Source organism: Aegilops tauschii, chromosome 2, assembly GCF_002575655.3.
Source record: "Aegilops tauschii subsp. strangulata cultivar AL8/78 chromosome 2, Aet v6.0, whole genome shotgun sequence".
Taxonomy (NCBI): domain Eukaryota; kingdom Viridiplantae; phylum Streptophyta; class Magnoliopsida; order Poales; family Poaceae; genus Aegilops; species Aegilops tauschii.
In genome coordinates, this window is record NC_053036.3 from 470,931,935 (window position 1) to 470,953,747 (window position 21,813).

The 21,813-nt window shown below is 44.0% G+C and overlaps 1 pseudogene; it reads right to left on the reverse strand.

The window, feature by feature from the left end:
- Nucleotides 1–3,656: 3,656 nt before the first annotated feature.
- On the reverse strand, nucleotides 3,657–11,515 carry LOC109749371 (26S proteasome non-ATPase regulatory subunit 2 homolog A-like; annotated as a pseudogene).
- Nucleotides 11,516–21,813: the final 10,298 nt, after the last annotated feature.

Genomic DNA, 21,813 nt, shown 5'->3' on the forward strand with positions numbered 1-21,813 from the left:
TGAAACTGCTTGTTTTTACATCCCACCTATCATATCACATTGGCGAGAGGGGGCATGGGTAAGTACCGCCATCCATGTCAATTTGCTTTGACTTCAGGACAAACTGAAATCCAGTCTCCAACATGCACCTCCACCGGTTGTTACTTATAATTACTTGAAGACATGTGACAGCAGGTGTTCTTCCATCAATTATAGGTTTTTATTAGCATGTTAAGATCATTAGGCCGCTTTCTTCCACTCCATCTCTTTTTTGTTCTAGGTGTTTCGTCTCATTTTATTTGTCTAACATGTAATAGTCAAGGTATGCATATGTACATGGAACATGCCTAGTCACCTGATAGGTTCTAGCTGATTTGCTTTATGTGCTTAATAACTATCAAAAAAAATTACTCCCACCGTAAAAAAATATAAGAGCGTTTAGATTACTAAAGCAGTGATCTAAATGCTCTTATATTTCTTTACAGAGGAAATACTATTTATCTAGAGATCTCAAGGGTTGTTTGATGCAAATAGAAAATGTAAGTACTCAGAGGTTTGCTCGTTCTGGTTGCTGGATCTTTTATTATGTCTGGACTATGTATTCTTGTGAGTTGGTTGCTGGATCTTTTATTATGTCTGGACTATGTATTCTTGTGAGTTCTCAAGTCATAAATCCATCTACAGATTTTTTTTAAGGGAAAGCCTTCATGGCGCATTTATTGTTTTTTCAACACAGTTACATCGTGAATTACATCCGAAACAATAAAGCTAGGTGGGTGATCGTCCCAAAAAATTACAGAATTTATAGTAAAAGCATGTCTAGTTAGATTGTGCGCCACATAGTTTGCTTCCTGTTTGCAGTGTTGCAATGAAAAATTTCCTATCCTGTGAACAATTTGAAAGCACTCCGCAAGGATCGCTGAGTAAGGACTCTATATCTGAGTGACTCCATTAAAAGCCTCAACTAGTTCCAATGAGTCTGTTTCTACAATGATTGGCGAGCATCCGATTCTTTCCACAAGATTTAACCCCATCCAGAGAGCCAAAGCTTCGGCTGTTGCTGCATCATGGATGTGCCGAAGCGGTTCGCAAGTACCAGCAATCGCTTCTCCAACATCATTACGAATGACCGCGCCCGCTCCTCCTGAGCCATCAACGTAAGCTGCATCAGTGTTAAGTTTGTAAGCTTGCTTAGGCGGCTTGGTCCATGACACTTCATGTGGTACTGATTTCACACTGGCAGCACCAAAGTTACTCGCCAAAGCTTGAATACTGAAAGCAGATCGCATGGGCGGCGCCACATGCGCACCTTTTACGAATTCTCTCCGCTGCCACCAAATATACCAGGCTCCCGTGATAACCATCTCTTTTAAGCCGACATGACCAAGGACAGGAGATTTGTTGCCAGGACGTCTCAAGAGTTCTTCCAAAACCACTGAACCCGACCTATCAATTCTTGTAGCCTCCTCAATGATGTTCAGTAAACCAACAGAGTTCCAAACTTTCTTCGCACGAGCACATGTGAACATCAGGTGCTTGATGTCTTCTGCGCCCATTGAGCAGACCGGACATTGGCCCAAAGTGGGTATATGTCTATTTGCCAATACGGCTAATCCCGGTATTATTCCATGCAGAGCCTTCCATGCAAAAATCTTGATCTTACTAGGAACATGAAGCTTCCATAGTATATCCCAGACAGGGTTGCGAGCAGAAGCCCCTTGGCCATCTGGTCGGGTGAGTCTGTGACGATGGGCATGATCCCACTCATATAATATGCAGACCGAACAGAGAAAACATATGATCGCGTGTGATGCCATGCCACAAAGTCGTCTTGTTGATGTTCACTCAGAGGAATACGTAAGATTCTCTCAACATCCACCGGATAGAAGATGTCTTGGAGCAGTTGTACATCCCAATTCCCAGAGGCAGGGTCAATAAGCTCATTTACTGTATTAAGGAGAACATGGCCCTTCGGTGTTTGTACCATACGATTTGGGCTCCTAGGAACCCAGTGGTCTTCCCATATGTTTATCATGTTACCTGATCCCACTCTCCAAATGTGTCCCCTTCGAAAAGTACTAAGTCCGGCCACAATACTTTGCCAAGTAAAAGATGAACCCTTCTTTGGCCCCGCCTTCAGAAGGTTACAGTTGGAATAATATTTTGCTTTTAGGACTTGGGCACATACCGAGTCTGGATTTGATAATAGTCTCCAAGATTGCTTTGCCAACATAGCAAGGTTAAAGGAGTGTAAATCACGAAACCCCATACCCCATCCTTTTTAGGGATACACATTCTCCACCATGCCATCCAGTGCATACGTTTCTGGTCATCCGTGTCTGCCCACCAAAATTCAGTCATTGCATCTGTCATCTCCTTGCAGAGTTTCTTTGGAATATTAAAAACCGTCATCACAAAAACAGGGATAGATTGTATCACAGCCTTCAATAGTATTTCCTCCCCACCCCCCCCCCCCCCTAGATAGGAACTTCTCTCTCCAACTTTTCAATCTATTTATAATTCTCTCGAGAAGATGAACAAAGTTGTCGCTCTTGTCCACCCCAACCATCGCTGGCAGGCCAAGATATTTGTTTGATAGTGCTTCGGACATTGAGTACAGATCTCAGCCTTTGTTTCAACACCTACATTCGGACTGAAGTATATACTGCATTTAGCTTCACTGACCATTTGTCCTGAACTTGCGCAATATTGATCTAGGACCTGTCTCAATGAGGTTGCATTAGTCATATTAGCCTTCATAAGGATAAGGGAATCATCAGCGAAAAGTAAATGCGAGACTGATGGTGCATTTCTGCAAACCCTGACACCTTCAATGCCACGAACCTCCTCTTTATGAGACAGTAAACTAGATAGCCCTTCTGCACAAATTAGGAACAGGTAGGGTGATAGCGAGTCTCCCTGTCGGAGCCCCCTGCCGGGTATAAAAGAGTTTGTCTCTTGGTTATTAAACCTGACCTTGTAAGAGACTGACTGTACACAAGCCATCAGAAGAAGTACAAACTCCTCATGGAACCCCAAACGTATCAGCATGTTGCGCAGGAAATTCCATTCGACCCTATCATACGCTTTGTGCATATCCAATTTTACAGCGCAATAGCCCCACTATTATCAGTAATAATTCTACCGGGCACAAACGCACTTTGAATTGGAGAGATTACATCATCAAGAATAGATCTCAAGCGGAACGCTATCATCTTGGATATTACCTTGTACAAAACATCACAGATTTATGGGTCTATATTCAGTAATGAGCTCAGGGGATTCTACCTTCGGTATCAAAATGATGATCGTATCATTCCATCCTTCAGGAATTGTTTTGTTATTTATTGCTGCAAGAACCTCTGCCGTTAGAGAATCCCCAATAAAGTGCCAGCACTTCTTAAAAAAAACTGCATGTAACCCATCAGACCCCGGAGCTTTCATTTCTACAAAGCCTTCTTTACCTCTTCTGCTGTGTATGGTTTCATCAGATTGTCGTTCATGTCATGAAGTGGTGAATAACTGGAGTTGATAGTTTTGATCTGGAGAATAATGTTCGTGTTCAAGTCTCGGCCGCGCACTACCTTTTCTTACAGGGTGCAAAAGGTAAAGCAGTTCTTGAGTGCTTAGAATTGTACATTCATTGTGAAAAGAAAAAAGAAAAAAAATCAGACAGGTTGTAAACCCAGTAAATCCATATTATGCATCTCAAAATGCTATGTATGCACATGTTAATCCATCAGTCACACCCAGTGTTTCTGCTCCCAGTTCCGACAAAATTGCATCTCCTCTCGAAGAAACATTGACCGCTGTACGATGTTACAACTCAACCTATACCCTGTTACAACTAAACATCGGTCTAGAAAAACTATATCGACACCTGCAGGGCCTGCACTCTATAACAACTCAAACTCATCTAGGAAAATCCACCGCGTCTTTACCGTGGCCATTGTCAATCGCTCGTGTGACAGTCATATATTCACCAAAGCCTCTTACTGGACACTCCATCCCTCCCACCATCGCTTGCCCCTCACCGTTGTCAGTCTTCACAATAATCTGGGTTCTTCCTCAAAATCACAAAGCCCTCTAGAACTGGTGCCAGTGGAATATATCTACACGTCGAAACAGCAATAAGGCTCAGGCAAGAATAAGCTGACAAATCATGAAATCATTTCTTATAGTCAAAAAAGTATGAAATAATTTACTTCTCAGTAGCAAGCTCAGCTCGCTCCCCTGCAGCAAGCACTATGGGTGTCTTGTGCGTTCTAAAGCCACTGATGGTTCTTGGTTGTCCTGGCTGACCAACCACGTCGACTGCCTGGCCGACACGAACTGGTACAGGGAGGGGCTTAAGATCCTCATCCACTGTCAGCAACATCCTAGGCTGTTTCAACAGAAAAACATACATTTGTAATCAAGAGTTTGTGCGATTTTTCTTTAACTCTAGAGCTGCCCAACGAAGAGATACAAACCTGCATGGCAAGCACAAGTGTATACAGCATGTATGGATACTCTTCAAGAATGGTGGATTGCATGTTAAGGCATGTGTGTAGAACCGTTACAATACCAGCTAATGCAACGCTGAAAAGTACAACAGAGAGCGCTTTTGAAAACATGCATACAGTAAAACCAAAGGAAACGGGAAAGGTTGTAGCTTGCTTGGTTTGTTTATGCTTAGCAGCAGTTCGTTCCAAATAAAAAAAGGTAGAAGCTACTCACGGGGATGAAAGAAACCGATCAGAATGCCAGGGGTCAAGCGTCAGCAATCCCTTTCCAAGGTGAACAAGACCTTGCGCAATTCTCACCTGAAGTCAAATGAAATGCATTAATCTGAAACTTAAGTAGCCACTCAAAATCTTACTAACGGTAGAAAACAAGGATACAATTATTTTGTTATAGACGTTTACTTACACAAAACAAATGATTGTCATCTGGGTGATTCGATAGGTCACGGAGAATCTGAGCTATGCGAGAATTGTTTGTACCAGCACCGATCAAGCCCATTGAGATAATTGAAGCCTGCACGTACCAATTTGAAAAAACATGTATAATCAATGCTTCAACTTGCGTCAATATGTTGTATTATGGCAAAGCTACTAACCATTGACACGAAAATGTCTGAATCATGGCTCAGTCTGCTTAGTGTGTCCATAATGTATACCTATAGATAGACAGAAAGTATTAAAATGGACATCCAAATCTGCTATTGTTTCAGTTCGGCTGGCAGTTTCATATGACAGCAAGAAAAGAACAAACTAATTTTTGTCCGAAGATTTCTCAACAGACATTTTTATGAAGAATGATGAGCCATATTGGTCGTAGTTGAAGCAAAAATGTTACAGTCCCTCACTCCCTCTTGTGCATTTGAAAGGGCAACTTATATGGCAACTTTTTGATTTACTACCAGTTCGTGTTACTGAAAACAGGCACAGATGCAAAGAATCGGATAAAACATAAATATGTACCTTTGGGTTTGAAATGGATAGCAAGGCAAGAGCAAGGGGAACAGCTCTTCTAACAGTATAATCGCCATATTGTAAAAGTTGCTCAAGGAACCTTACGGCCATTTCAGCCCCTATTTCTTCACCCATGGCAATAAGAGCAATTCCAATAACTGTTGGTCCTCTGTAAGTCCCATTATTATGTGAGGAAATACGAAAGAGTCGGTGAACCTGAAAATCAAAGGGTGTTGTTTCATAAGAAACAGCTGTGTTAGTGTCATACAACCTCCGCAATGTACATTACCATGTTCACGTTCCCTGTCCCAGCAAATGCCAAAGACATAACCGACATGGCACAGTAGTGCTTAATTTCTTTGTGAAGTGTTAAAGACTCCTCAATAATACTTGTAGCCATCTCCTGATACAATGTTAAAAAGCACATAAACATCAGCAAATAATCGTAGAAGTGTATAGATTGACAGAAAATAGCATAGTTCTGTCATAAGTATTTTGCTGTAAACACCCGAGCTTATTATTTTCTCCTTGTCACTGCCATATCAGCCATAACCCGAGCTTGGGACCTAGCAGTGCAGTTGGGTGTTAATGCTACTTTTATGGATGTGCTTCCATGCATTTTTGGTTTGCTACTGAGCCTCAATAATGTACTACCTCCATTCCTAAATATAAGACGTTGGGCAGTTTAATTTAGACTGCCCCAACATCTTATATTTAGGAATGGAGGTAGTACTCCATTCCTGATAGCTCAATTAAAATATCCGAGACTATAGTATCCACGAATATACAAAAAGGATTTGCCATATGAAAGTTAGTAGAAATAATGCTAACGTATGAAAGTTAGTACTGCTTTGTCGCTTTTATAAAATACAGAATTATGAGAATGGAAGAAACATGCTCATGGTTTAACTTATTTTATATTATGTTGCAGTATAGATTACGGAAAATATGGAGCCGAGGACTTGCCTGTTTTCCAAGATACAGAAGCCCAAGAGCAAGTGGTAGCATACGTGCAATGGGCTTTGAAATGTCTGCTTCTCTACAGCTTCTCAAGACAGATATGATTGACTGTGCAATCTCTTCGTTGCAAGTACCAACAAACATTAACCCCAGAGAGATGGCAGAGAATACTAAGTCCGCCAGAAGTGTTTTCGAGTCACTCAATAGATGTAAGAAAAGAACTTTAAGCTGAAATTCAGAAAGTATATCAATATATAATAATAATAATAATTGTACTTCTAGCAAGCGATGGGGGAATACTAATTAGACCTTTTCTTGTTATGATCCAGCATATGCAATACCAAGACCTAAGATTGCCCCAGTACGCACAATTGATGCACCTGTGCTGATATACTCAGAAAAAAGGCCAAGTGCCTGGAAAACATAAGAGATTATTACAGCAGAAAACTTGCATGGTTAGAAGAGAGAGAGGATGGATAGAGTAGGGTCGGGTCACACATACAGTATCACAATCACTCTTCATAGCAGAATTGGCTATTCCAATACCCAACAAAGCTCCAGCACCAACATAAATATCATCATTGCTCAGGTACTTCTCAAGTTGCACAAGTCCTAAATCAGGATTCCACAGGTATATCACCCCCTGAAAATCATGTGTTAGTATCTTATCAATTATTATCTAGCAATCTAAAGGTGTGTTTAATAGAAATAAACCAAACTGTATCAGTACCAGACTAGCTGCTGCGCTGGTTTTCCCAAATCCGTTGTTCTTGAATAGCAAGTTTTCAGAAAAATTTGATGAGGCAGTCATGAGTATATCCTGGAAAAGAACATGGTTTTAATATCACTACTTTCCCTTAAGATCCTGAGGAAGTTTATAAGAACAAACCAGGCAAAATCCAGCATTCACAAATGCGTTGACAAAAATTGTGCCCAGATTATGTCTTCCGGAATCCATAATAGATCTTTTAGCCTCTTGGCCAACCAAATGAACCTAACAGATGAGCAGGTTTTAAAAAGGAGTACTAGCTGGGGTGCCTAAACAAAAAAAACACTGCTGAACAAAACTGAATAGGTGAATAATAGAACACCTTATATATGTCCTCTGGAGATTTTGGCTCCATAACCTCGATATCCCGTGCAAGGGTAAGATATCCCTCATTCAGTTTGGTGTTATAAACTATTTTCTGTATTTCATTCTTTTCAGTTTCATCAGCAGAGAACTCATCACCATTCAACATGCTTAAACCCTTCAATAAAGAATAGCCCATTGATAAAAGTAAAACAAAAATCAAAGAGTCAGCTCAGCGCTTTATGCTATACATATATATATCTATATCTATATATATATATATATATAGTGTGGAAATTACAGATACAAACTATCTCCATTTTCAAAGTATAGATAAGTAGAATATGGCACAAATTGGTAACTTTGCTTCTGTTGCATGCCTACATGCATGGATGGGAGACTCACATAGCGTGCTATCATATATGCAAATTGCTTCTTTAGGGAAAAATCATCAGCCTTGGCAAAAACACCCTTCACATAACCGTCATCCTAGAAAACAATGAAGCTGATGTTAGGGCCATTGTATTTCGAACCTCAGAAATCACAAGCATAGTTCATTCACCAAGCAGAAGCCTGATACGCAAAGCCTCCGCAAGCTCCCCAAACTTCATGTAAATGAAATAAACAACCGAAAGTGCAACCATATCTTCAGGAGCAAGGTATCTGCCAGTTTCCATCCCAACATACGAAGATTTCACATGTTTAAATTTTTAAATTAGAGAATACCATCTTCTGAAAAAAACGATATTTACTCACATACCCAGAACAACTCATGAGATACAGGCATGACTTTTTGAAGTTGGTTAACCCAACAAGCTCAAGAAGCATGGTAAAATAATGTGTACTTTCTTCACCAGACAACATCTCAAGGTATCCTACCTATGTAGCAAATAAATATCATGGTTCAGCTGCATCAAAGTAAGTATAAATTGGAACAATAATACAAACAGAAACGTTCCATCATACCTCCATCATAAGATCAAGAGCTTCAGGCTCAGTATTATGCTGCAATAATAGAACAAAGCGAACTCTCAATCTCAATCAGTTAATCACTATTGGGTTTCTCTGAAACATCTACTCCATCCCACAATGTAAGATGTTTTTGCAAGCTAACCAGCTTGCAAAAACGTTTTACATTGGGGGGCGGAGGGAGTACTATTTAATGTTTAACATATCATATAAAGGCGTAATATTTTACTACGATGAAGTAACAAAAATGAAACAAATGCCACATGTAAAAATATAATGAGAATCAACCTTCATGTGAAATTTGACAATTTCCAAAACTGGTCCGAGTATTGATTCAATGGGAGTTGGCGTACCATCATCCTGCAAAACAAGAAAATATTAGCATTATAACTAGGAGACCCATGCATAAATCTTGCATTATCTCAGCCAAACCACATGAAACAACTAATACTTTAATTCATAGCATTGATTTGACAGAATTTTTTTTAATAACAAAATAAAATGCATTAAGAGATAGCAAACCAGCAATCAAACTTCACAAGTCTTGCTAAGTGGAGAGCCAGAAAAGTTATGTTACATCAAGTTTTAGGATAGACAGATATTCAATGATAAAAGTCAAAGGTTCAAGGAAAAAGATTAAAACACTTTTGATTACAATCAAAAGAATCTAGACAGAAATTGGATACCATACTACAGAATACGGTACTACAAAGAACATAAATCGTGCAATACATATGATAAAGTAAATGAAGATCTAACCTTCTTGACTTCTTCTGTAATTTCACAGGCTAAATTTCTGGCAGACGAGAGATTAACATCAATTAGACTCCACTATTTGAGATAACAAGAGTCTCAACAACCAGAAAGATTTAAGTGAAAAGCTAAAACTCATAATTTCACCCCCAAAAAAGCTAACAATTGACATGGCAGAAATAAAAAACATGGATGGAACGGAAGTGAAATATATTTATATTGGAACAAAAGAAAGTTACTAAGAATGATTATACAGATTAATATGAGGCAGCATATCAAAAATAAATTCACATCACATTGTATTTGTAGTTACAAGGGTGAAAGAAAAGGTATAGGAAGATAAAACAGTAAATACTGGTATATGGAGCTCGTTATAAGTAACATCAAGAAAAGTAAAGTTAGAATTTAAGTAGGGGAGGCTGGACATTACCTCACGTATAGATGACCCCATGAACTTATATCACTTAAAGAACCCATCATACAGTACTTTAAGCTCTCCTAATAAAACAAGAAAAGGAAAGAAAGTTTAGCAAAGCCAGTCCTGTACAACAATTGGGGATTAAGCTAGATGCTCATTTCAGTACTCTGCTTTAAAAAAAGGAAATTATAAGGAAAATTAGTTAGTTTAGTTATTTATTCATTGGTTATGATTTAGTCTGCTTTCAAGATACTTACTTAGGAGTACTGAGAGCAAACTCTTGCCATTTTAAATCAGAAATAGAGTAAGCTATTGTGAGTATATCTTGCTCAGAATTTTACATGATAGTTAATTAAAAAACGGAGATAGTAAAGACAAGAAAATGGACACATGTTTGCATTGTTTCGGTATTTCCATATACCCTTTTTTGTTGAGAAAACATTGTCAGAGCCAATACTGACAGAAGACCTGCCACAGCTGACTGCAGAATAAGAAAAGAAACCCCATGAGCATCAAGCAGTATTTAAGTCTGCTCAGCTGATGTTAGCAATTCATTGCACCTTGAGAGCAGACTCCGGCATTGTCTCAAACAATGCCTTAAGCGTTGCATAGTGGGGACCGAGGTATTTGAGAGGTTTCAGGATGTCCGTCAGTGAACTTGTCGCTCTACGAATCAGTCGCCTGCCAAGCATCAGTCACAGAAGTAAGAAATGGAGCAACTGGCTGAAAATGCAAACTGCTGATGTCGATAGCAGGAGTAGATGCAATATTCTGAATGAGCGAACCAAATCAAAAAAAATCAAACTGCACAAATCAGGAACACAAAGCGTGAAGGTGCACTAAACGGCAAAGGGAATTGGCATCTCCGCGGGCGCCGCTACTCGTGAGCAGAGCACCTACGGGCCCAAGGCTGGGGCGTCGCTGCCCGAGCATGTATGGACCGGAGGCTGGGGTGCCGGCGCTACTCGGCGAGGAGATCCACAAAGGGGGGTCGGATCAGTTCAGGGTAAAATCAATCGCTGTATAGGCGCAAAACTTTTCCCGTGGTTCCTGCCCGGAATCCTCTTTGGGCTGGGCTGGAAATTGTTTATACGGTAACTGATACTGGAGTAATTCATTACGGGCAAGGACCAAACTCCGATAACAGGCCAAAAACTGCAAACAGTACACGTTCTAAGAGCAAAAGGACGCATGTAATGTAACTCGATACACTTGCAAAATATGAAACCACATCCCAAAACTTGCATCCTCCCCCAATTTTTTTTGAACTATCGCAGAGCATATCCAATAAACAGAAATAGAATTGGCGTGTTCCCCAAATTTTCACGTCAGTGGATTTTCGCAGAACAACCTTCCCCTGCAGCGCATACCGGCTAATCGGGTACCCAACCCAGGCCATACGATGGTTTTTTCGCAGAGCAGCTGCACCATAGCCATATACCCAGTGGATTTCGCTCCTAAACCGGTCATCCAAAATCGACAGAGATGCGGCTGAATGCCGGGAAAGTTCGGAAACGGCATTACATTACCTCAGGTTGACGATGGCCCGTGCCTGGACGATGGGGTCCGCGTCCTGCGCCTGCAACACCCACCCCTCGAGAAGCTTCCTGAGCTCGAGGTCCTCCTCCGGCTGCGACGACGCGCGCACGAGACGCGAGCCACGCGACCACACATGCGTCAAAGAGAGACAAGCGGCTCCCGACAATTGGGGGGGAGGAGGAGCGGCGGGGTCGACGTTGCTCACCAGGTCGTCGCCCCTCGCCTTCCCCTTGCCTTTCGCCCGCTGCGACGGGGCGGGCTTCGTCGGGGAAGCAGCGGCGGACGCTCCGCCGCTGGCGTCCTGGCGCGCCGGCATGGCGATCCCGGGCCGCGAGGTAGGGTTTACGAGGAGGGGTTTGGGGGGGTGGGGAATTAGAATGGGAGGGAAGAGGTTTGGGCGCTTGGAGACTTGGAGTCAATCGAAGTAAACGAGGAAATGTTATATACGTAGCAGCAGCAAAGGTTCGCCTGAACTGGAATGGCCGAATCGCCGGACGGCCTCTTGGGTGGTTACGTGTGTTCACACGAGCGAACCGCCTCTTGCCGGGTTGTTACGCGTGCTCGATTTTGGTCCCGACCTTTTTTTTTCGAGAATTTTGTGCCTATGTGCTTATACGGTAACAAAGAAAAGGAAAAACACTGCAATGGAGAAAAAAATAAAGACAAGAGGAAATTTGTGAGCCAAACACTTTTTTTTTGGAAAAGCAGTGCAATCGGCAAGATTCTACTTGAGTAACCAAATGACCATTTCTGAGAAAATGTTAGATCATCCAAAACAATAAGCTACCCATCAAGGGCGGTAACTCGCGCGAGCCACGTCCGCAGGTTTTACTGTCACGCTTTACTGTGTCGATGGAGGACAGAAACAAAACGCTCGCACCCCTCGCACCTCTCGCTCACAGCCATTCTTTCGTTTTCTCCTCCCAGCTAGGGTTCCCTCCGCCGCCGCCACCCTCACCGGCGCTCGTGCTTCATCTCCCGTCCCGAGCTCCACCTATCATCCAGCATCATCTTCGCCGATCTTCTCAATTTGAATCCCTGGAGCGCACGGGAGGCGAGGTGCCAGTTGCCGGGACATGGATGATGAGGAGACTTGGCCCTTGGATCCCTCCGTCTCGCGGGGCCAAGGCTCCCGTCCGCACAGCGCCGCCGCCGGCATGGAGGCCCGTGCTCGGGCAGCCGTTGCGGTGTCGGATGCGGCGGCAAGGTCTCTGGGGACCGCGTGGGCGTGACCTCTCCCAGCTCCCTGCCATCGCCCGCGACGACGAGTACCAGGCTGCGATGCGTCTCCAGTCCCAGCTCATGGTCGTGCTGGACAAGCCCCATGACGTGCCTTGGATTCAGTCGTAGCGTGGGCTGGGAACCGAACGGTGTTGTCTGATGTGTCATACGCACCGGGAGGTTTGGTCCGTCAAGGCCAGGTATGAATAACTCTTGAGGCTGATGGATGGATGGATGTGTGCACACACGCACGTATGTATGTATGTATGTATGTATGTATGTATGTATGTATGTATGTATGTATGTATGTGTGTGTATGTATGTATGTATGGATATCAGGGTCATGTTGCTTGGTGGGCAAAGGCCGGGGGTACAACCTCCTTTTCGGTAAAAAAATGAGGGGTGATGACGATGACTCTGGCTGAAATAAGCATGTCTTAAGCAATCAAGACTGTTGTGGCCTATGGGTATTAAATTAGATCACGTCCTTACCTCTCTTGTAGCATGTTTAGTTCATCAGTAATGTTCGATGTTCTGCACCTTGGATGGTCATTCTGGTGAGTGATAACCAGTGTAGTTCGTTTACATTGTGATGGGTATGTTATGAAGCAAGAGACGTGAGTGTTGGGCTTGAAGATCAAAGACAGAACTAAGCCCTCTTTTGCTATGCTACAAATACACAAATTTTCCTTATCTACCATACAGTGTTCTTTCTTCTGTTCTATTCCTCTATTGTGTTGATGCGAGTGAAGATCCACCTGGACCTGAGATTTATGTCTTCTTTTGGTGATGAACTCAACCACCCTAAGCCTACTTCAATTGATTTATAGCTAGGTTTGTTTTTCCTTTCTAGTTGTATATACTATATCTATTACACGATTGTCCTTTTTCTCCAATGCCCGTAGCTATTGAGAGTTTTATCTCTACTCCTAATGGAGCAGTTGGTAGTCTCGCTTTCAGGGTTTTTTTCGTCCCATCTTCCATGGTTTTTTTGGTACCTCCTCCCACATTTGCTGGTTTTTTTCATAGATTTTTTTCGTCCCCTCCCCCCCCCCCCCACTTCATCGGTTTATTTTCGCTTCACCCTCTCACACAACGAAAGAAATCTGAACAGATCAGAACTTTCCATACTGGCGCAAGTTATTTAGTAATGTAGAATTAATCACGAACAATCTCTAAAGATCAAATCTAAATTAATTAATCTTACCTTAAATCACTCAATCACATTAATTAGAAAACAAATATTTGATTTTCAGAAAAATCGCTCAATCACATTAACCTTACCTTAACTCACGGACGGTAACCAATCTCCAAACAAAGGAAACAAATATATCGAGGGAGCAGTAAATAAACTCCCTTTCTTATGACATGTATATGATCTTCCCTTCCCTCTCTGTTGTCGAGCGTTTTTAATTCTCGAGGCCGATGCTTGGGCTGCGTCACAGGGTCGCGACGGTGCCGGAGGACGAGGACGGTGAGGCCGCGTGCCGCGGCACCGCGTTGGCCGCGGCCGGTGAAGGGGCGAAGAAGGGCGGCTTCCCTGGCCCTGGCTGTGGCCGTGGCCCTGAGAGTTGGTGCGGTGGAAGCGGCACTTGAAGGACCCGGCGTGGGTGGCCGGCGCGCAGACGCACTTGGAAGCGGGGGGGGGGGGGGGGGGGGGGGAGAGTATGTGTAAGGATTTGATGGTAAAAAAGGTCGCCAATGTCACTTGATATGTATGAGAATATTAATATTGAACTCTCACTACTAGGCAAGGTTGGAAAAGGCGGTAGGCGTAAGCGAGGCGGTTGGCCTTCGCCTAGTGCCTAGGCGGTGCTTAAGCCACTAGGCGCGGCCTAGGCAGTAATATAGTTTTACTATCATGATGTATTTGCGAGTATTATATGTGTGTAGATATTAATTTAGGGCAAATAAATAAGTTAATTTCCAGCCACTCCCATTGGAATATGGTCTGTTTGGTATACTAGTGCAATATGGCATGATTTTTCATTTGGGTAGACAATTCCTTGCTTGCCCTGCCTACACTTCCATTTATGCCCTAGGCGAGGCGTTTGGCCATAGCCTAGCGCCTAGGCGTGCCTAAGCGCCTCCTAGGCACTGCCTTTTCCAACAGAGCTACTAGAGAAAACGTTATACACAGAACTTTAGCAGTAGCGCTTGTTAAAAACGCACGCTACTGCTAGACAGCAGTAGCGCGTGCAAAATAAGCGCGCTGCATATGCACATATATTAGTAGCGCGTCTCACCTAAAACTCGCTACTAGTAAAATTCCAATCACTTAGCCAATGGGCTACACATAGTAGTAGCGATCTTCTGAAAACCGCGCTACCGCTAATATACTTATAGCAGCGCGTTTATGCGTAAAGCGCTACTGCTAACGAAAAGAAAATGAAATGAAAAATGAATAAAAAAGTAAATGAAAATGAAAGAAATAGAAAAAGAAGAAAGGAAAATTATAAAATGTAAAGAAAAAAATGAAAAAGGAAAAAATGATGAAGACGTAGCAGTGGCGCGTTCTCGGAAACGCGCTATATCTAACTTAGCTATAGCGCGTTTTCTGTAACGCGCTACCGTTACTTTTGACTTAACAAAAAAACGGTTTCCCCCCGGCCACCACTTCTCCTCCAAATCGATCCCTCGCCCCACTTCGCCGCCGTCTCCCCCACTTCGCCGTCGCCCCCACTTCGCCGCCGTCTTCTGCCGGCGTCGACGCCGCGCTCATCCTCATGGCCGCCGCCCGAGGCCGCCCAGCCTCACCGCCGCCGCCTCTAGGGCCGCCCTCGACCTCACCGTCGCCTCCCTCGACCTCACCGCCCCCGATCCCGCCAGGACCGCCGCGTCCGATCCTGAGCCCGCCCTTGCCGCCCCTACCTCCGTCGCCGAGCACCTCCCCGCCACCGTCTCTCCCCTCTCTGTAAGCCCCCCACCCATCCTTTTAGTTAATAGATGTTAATGTTAAGTAGTAGATAATGTTGATGTTTTTTAGTTAGGGTAATAATAGATGTTAAGTAGTAGATAATGTAGATGTTAATTAGTTCAGTAGGGTTTAGTTTTTGAATTGACTTTGTTTAATTAGATGTTAATTAGGGCAGTAGTTTAGAGTAAAGTTTAGTTCAGTAGTTAACTAAATATAATCTATATTTGGTTTTTGAATTGAGTTTGAGAGAAAATGAGATTTGTGTAGATTTTCTTGAAGTGTCAAACGCTAGGACATGCAAATTTGAAGTGGTCAGGATATATGCAAATTCCTCAATTGTGTTTGCCCATGTTTCGATTGTGCCCAAGTAGCCTTTTGTTGTTTCCAGGGAATGAAGCTGAGTGGCCTATGTTTGCCGGAATGTTGATCCATTTCCGTTCCGGCAAATTTCAGGTTCTCGATTTGTCCACTTTTTAGCAAAGGTCATGCCGAAATTTTCCGTGAATTTCGGCATGACTTGTGCTACAAACTAGGACATATTGAGTGCCCGGGATTTGCCGCACCAGGAAGGAGTCAACGTTCCTGCAAAACATAGGCCTTTTTTATGTCATTATTCATTTTATTAGGTCTAGAATTAATTGACTAGATTTAATCGTAGGAAACATGGCTAGCAACAATGAAGCATAGGGTTCTGGTAATTGCGACGACGTCTACCTGGCGGCAGACGAATTTTTGAGCCTTGCCGACGATCAACCGATGTTGTTGCTGGGCCCACCGGTCGCATCGGGGACTGAGACCGACACGCAGACCAGTGCTGAGACTGAGACCGGCGCTGAGACTCAGACCGACATCGAGACCGGCGCTGAGACTGAGGCCGGCGCTGCCTCGGGGAGCGGAGCCGGTGTAGAACCAAAAGCAAAGAGCCAACGGCTTCCTAACAAACTCAGGACTACTAGACTGGTGGTCACGTCGGTGGAAGACGGCAATTTTGAGCCAACCGCGCCCGAGGAAGCGCGTGCGTGCTACGGCAATCAAATAGGCTACATCGTACGGACAACCGCCACCATCAACGATGAGAAACTACAGAAGATAGATAATATGAGGCCCTCCCTCCTAAAGAAGCTGCACCAGATATTCTTGTTCTCGGGCCGGAATGAAAAGGATTATAAAGATCCAGATAAGGACCCGGCAATGAAGAAGATAAACAAACACGTCATGTCCAAGTTTAGCGACGCGTTGGCCGCTTGGAAAACAAGGGTGAAAGCAAAGATCGACAAAAAGGAACCCTACTCCGAGATTGTAAAGGATAATCCGACAATCACGGCAGAGCAATTTGAAATATTCAAGGCAGCTTGCGAGGTCGAAGATGCCAAAAAAAATTCGAAGTACATGAAGGGGCTTCAACAGAGGAACATTGGGTGCCACCACCTCAGAAGCCGTGGTTACGGCAGGAAGAGGTCCATATGGGCCAAGGAGGACGCGGAAGCCGCGAGTCTGGGCATCCCAGACCCCTTGGCAGAGTTCACCGTCCCGTAGGAGCGTGACGTCCTCAGGGCCCGGCACCGTTGGGACCAAGTGAAGAAGATTTTCGAGACGAACGCGCTCACGATGGAGTTCATGAGACTGCTGGTAATTTTAGTTTCTGATCAATTCTACTACACGTTAGTCATGCATATTTGTAAACGATCCTTGTGCCTTTTGCAGAGAGAGCAGCACAGGATTGCGGCCGAAAGCGACTCGCCGTCTGAGGCGTTGGCGAGGTCCAAGTGGGACACTCTATTCAACCGGGCGTTGAACATATTGAAACGTCTCCCGGTGGATACTCGACCGTCGTATGGACGCGTGCACGGTATCGGAGACGGCGCCACGTGGAAGAAGTACTACAGTGAGACCACGGAGGAGAGAAAGGAAAGACGGAGGTTAACCGAAGAAAACATCGACAAGAAGGTTGAGATTGCGGTTGAGAAGAAATCATCTCAGACAGTCGCAACAGCGGTAGCTGCCGCAAAACAGATGGTTGTAGATATGTCTACTTCCTTGGTTCCGGCCATTTTCAATTGGACCAGGCAAAATCAAGAAAAAAATGCAGCAGACTTTCCCCTTGCTGACTTCTTGGGGAGCAGCTCGACTATCGTTGCACCAGCACCTGCTCCCGCACCGGCTCCCGCACCGGACATGCTCGGCGGTGCTTCGTCTTTGGCTGAGCTCGACGCCCTCACGGTATCTGTCACACCGGCCCCCTTCAATAAATGTATAATCTCCCGTTTTCGTTGCCTTTCGGATGTCTCACGTCGCAGACTTTTCTTTGCAGGCCGACGAAACCCCGTGCACCATATTGTACACCATCGGTGACCAAAAGGTGGACGTGGGGAAGGCGACGATAATGAAGCCGAAGGAACCATTGTTCCACAGCCGGCCGATCCCCCTGAACGTCTTCAAGGTTTCCGTGGCCAGTGTCAAACCGGGCCACGAGATTTTGCCTCCTCTGCTACTAGGGGGTGACGACGAGACCCCGCGACGGCTTGGTGATTGTTGCAATGGGTGGGTCCTATTGTGGCCAAAGAGTCTGCTTCGTCTGGAGGCGGCCGGGAGCACACCCACGAGCACGCAGCCTCAGCAAGGTATGAACATCAACACCCCACCTACCCAATTAGCGTCGGGTGTCGGGTTGGGTGATAGCGGACGGGGTAAGGAAGAGGCTCCATTAGTCGCTGATGACGTCGCCATGGATGAGGATGAGGATGACGATGTCACTCAATAGTATGTCTATACTGGCGCCTACTCAGGGTTTGAGCGTCATGAGTCGATGCCTGAATTGCCGTCTCCGGAGGCTGAACGCATTATGGACGACCTTCCGGTAGTAAAGAAGTATAGGAAGAGAGCGAGGAAAGGCAAAAAAGCTGATTCTATGATCCAGCCGCCTCAGCAGCCTCGGGTTCAAGACCGTATAGATATCCCCGGTGCGGATAAATGGCATATCCCCGGTCAACCAATCCTACCTGCAAGAGCGCTAGGGGCCAGATTCGGCGATCTAAGGAGACTTCATGACGATGTGCTGCGGATAGAGAAAGGCCTCATCGCCTCGAAAGATCCAGGATACCTACTCTACGTGGTTAACGTTCCGCGGCAATTGTCGTACGTCGACTTCTTCCCTGCGGATAAGTTCTTCCTTCGATTCGATTACATATTCGACATGTTTCACGTGAAGAAGCTGGATTTTACGTTTGTCCGCCTTTATGCCTTGCACTTGAACTACATCATCGGGGTTGAGCAGATACCTCATATCTGTGTCGCTGACCCGTACTTCATGCACGAGGGCTTCTTGGGAGTCTGCGCAAAGCACCGTGAATACGCGAGGGAATACATCGTCAGTTTCATGCTCGCCAATAAGGACAAGGAGGCGATTCTCGTGCCTTATCATCCCCTGTAAGTCATCCGCGCGGATATCCTTCCTTTGATTTCAATCATTCATTTGCACGGTGGAGGCTAATTAATTTGAGGTGTACTTATTTTGCGCAGCGGCGAGCGCGCCGTCCTCATCATCCTCTACCCCCAATACTCCCACGCTCTTTACTTGGACTCGTCGAAGAACATTCACAAAAAGGATTACACCCACATCAAGGATGTTCTTGACAGTGCTATGTTTTACTACGAAGCACGGGGTGGAGAGGTCATGGACAAGAAGAGAAGGGGCGGCAGGCTCGCCTTCGGCCATAAGACCGACTTCTGCTGCATCCAGCAACCGAGTGATTCTCTTAATGATGGATTCTATGTCCTACACCACACATGCTGGAGTACAGACGGGATCACCAGAACCTTCGCATGTCAGCTACATCCGGCGATGCCCATATTCTGCAATGGGCAAAGAACGTAGGAGATATCGAGGATCATCGACTTCGAGCTGAGTTCTATCACATCCAGCGCGAACTTGCCCAAATCATCACGAAGGAGGTCGTCAGAAAAACAGGGATGTTCTACGAAGAAGGACAAATATCGCGGGAAGACGTCCGAACACGGGTAGCCTCTCAGCGTCTCGACCTGTTGCCTTTCACTAGGCTCGGGGACTATCTCCCTGACATGGATGGATGGCACGACATGTTGGAGTGATTGTCGATATATGACAATGTGTCCGTTTAGTCCATACTTTCTGTATGACGAAACTTTGAGTTATGCACGACGAAACTTTATTTGTGATATAATTAAACCGTCCTCCTCGACTAGTGACGATCACTCTAGTTAGGGCATTTTGGGTATGATCAACTTTGTTATTTATGCTTATGATATGTTGCTTCTATTTTTGCCAAGTCTGTCTCTTTCTGTTGCTCAACTATATATGTTGCATATCATCGACTCATGTGACGATGCAGGTGCATAGATCATTGATGGCGAAGAAGTGCTACGCTAGGAGTATATATACGACAAGTGGCCGGAGTGTCAGGCCCAGGTGTACCGGTTTCCGGTTTCCGAGCGACAGGCAGTAGTTAGTTTAGGTTCACGCTAATGCGAGAGAGGGATACGAACTCATGTACTGCATAGTTCCGCTCTCACTCAAAGTGATAGCTCTTCTCGCGTATATCATTGTTTAGATGGATGACGATGTAGTTGCAAGTAATCGTGACTTGTATCGCTATTTTCGAGATGATGACGAGAGACCACTTTGTGTTGGATGATGATTATGATGATGACATGATTTGATGAGACTAGTTGTATGTATATGCTATGATTACATTTGTATGTGTATGATATGCTAAAGATTATTGTATAAAGCCTATTCAAATACAAAACAAATATGCAGAAAAAAAACTAATAAAACTAGTAGTAGCGAGGGGAACAAAGTTAGCAGTAGCGCCGCCTTACCAGTAGCGCTTCCCTGTAGAAGCGCTGCAGATAATATCAGCAGCGCTCTTCACCAAAGAACGATACTGTTGTCCATGTATAGCAGTACCGTGGGACGACAGGCGCTACTGCTACACATTAATTGTAGCGCCTTATCAGTAGCGCATCGTCTCGCGCTACTGATAGGCCTAAAACCCGCGCTGCTGCTAGGCTTTTTCCTAATAGTGTCTTAAAATTAATGTGGTCCCGTTGCAACGCACGGACGTTCTTCTAGTTCCTGTGGTTAACAAGATATTGTCGTCCTGGTTGTCTTGTTAACATGTTGGCTTTTGCCAAATGCTTCTTCAAAGACGAACTTCGATCCTCCATGGGACCGCCAAGAGTTGTCACTAAAACAGATTGCAAAATGTGCTATCTATTTTGGTCAGAGCAGACCCTTTGTTATGATTATCTTTGCTATTTAGTTCACTGGTCATCATTCTCTTTTTAAGATGCTGCTGCCAATATTTGCTGCCACATTTATTATTTAAATCACATGATGCATTAGTGCGGTACATATCCCTCGCAGGTTGTTTAAAATGAGAGTGTCAAGTAAATTTATCTGCTGGAAAGTGTTTTTTTTTGTTAAAAATGTTCTTATATTTTGTCTAATCATGAATGAAAGTCCTCTCGGAGCTTTTGCTTGGGTCATTTGGGATCTATATGTTGGCCATTGTCCGCCTTCTCATTATATGTTTCAAAATTTATTTAGTGGTCTTGCTTTGGTTTTTGTTTTCATCTTGCCAAAGGGTGCACTGTGGAAACCATGCATCGGCTATCTCTCTATCAATACCACTGTCTTTTTCACCATCTTCGAACATCACGGCATTAATTCGATTTGATACCCTCATGTTCTTTACTTCACTCTTAGTAATTCCTTATTTGTAACTATTGTTTCTTCACTTGCATATCTTTGTGAGCAGCTTAGGCAATAAACATCCGATGGTTCGACATTTTTCTTGGTAAGTGTACATGTCATGTAGTCCATCAAAAGAACGAAATGCACTGAATTGGTAGAGGCTTCTTATTCATACATGAAATCTATGGTATTGATTATCTATGCTTTATGCTCTGCCCATTGTCGTGTGGTTTCAGTGAGTCTCCTCCGTTGGAACAAGCCATCACTACTACGTACTAGCTCATGATTATGGTGTGTATATATACGCAAATGTGTTTCTGTTTTTTCACTGATAAAACATGTGTTTAGTTGTACTGGCCAAGAATAGTTTTATGATTAATGCTTATAGTTGACTATTAACTATTTCTACTGATGGCTTATGTTTTTATAGACGGTGACCATAATTGTGAGCCTTATGGGAGGCCACTCACTGGATAAATATAATGGATTGGGGTGGCCAATTGAGTGGCTTCCGAAACGGACCTTACTCTATGGTTTCTCCTTCCACGACAGCATGGTGTAGGATGCGGCATGACGCTGTGTAAGGTACTGATGGTCTTTGATGTGAGCTATTTATGTGTATCTAACGGTGCTCTGTCTCCCTTCGCAACTATAATGCATTTTATTGGATCTGAATTTTGTGTTATTTGGCTGGAATTCAAGGTTCTCTGTTCGATTGATTCATATATGTCTGAATTTTGTGTTGATTGGCTGGAATTCAAGGTTCTCTGTTCGATTGATTCATATATGTCTCTG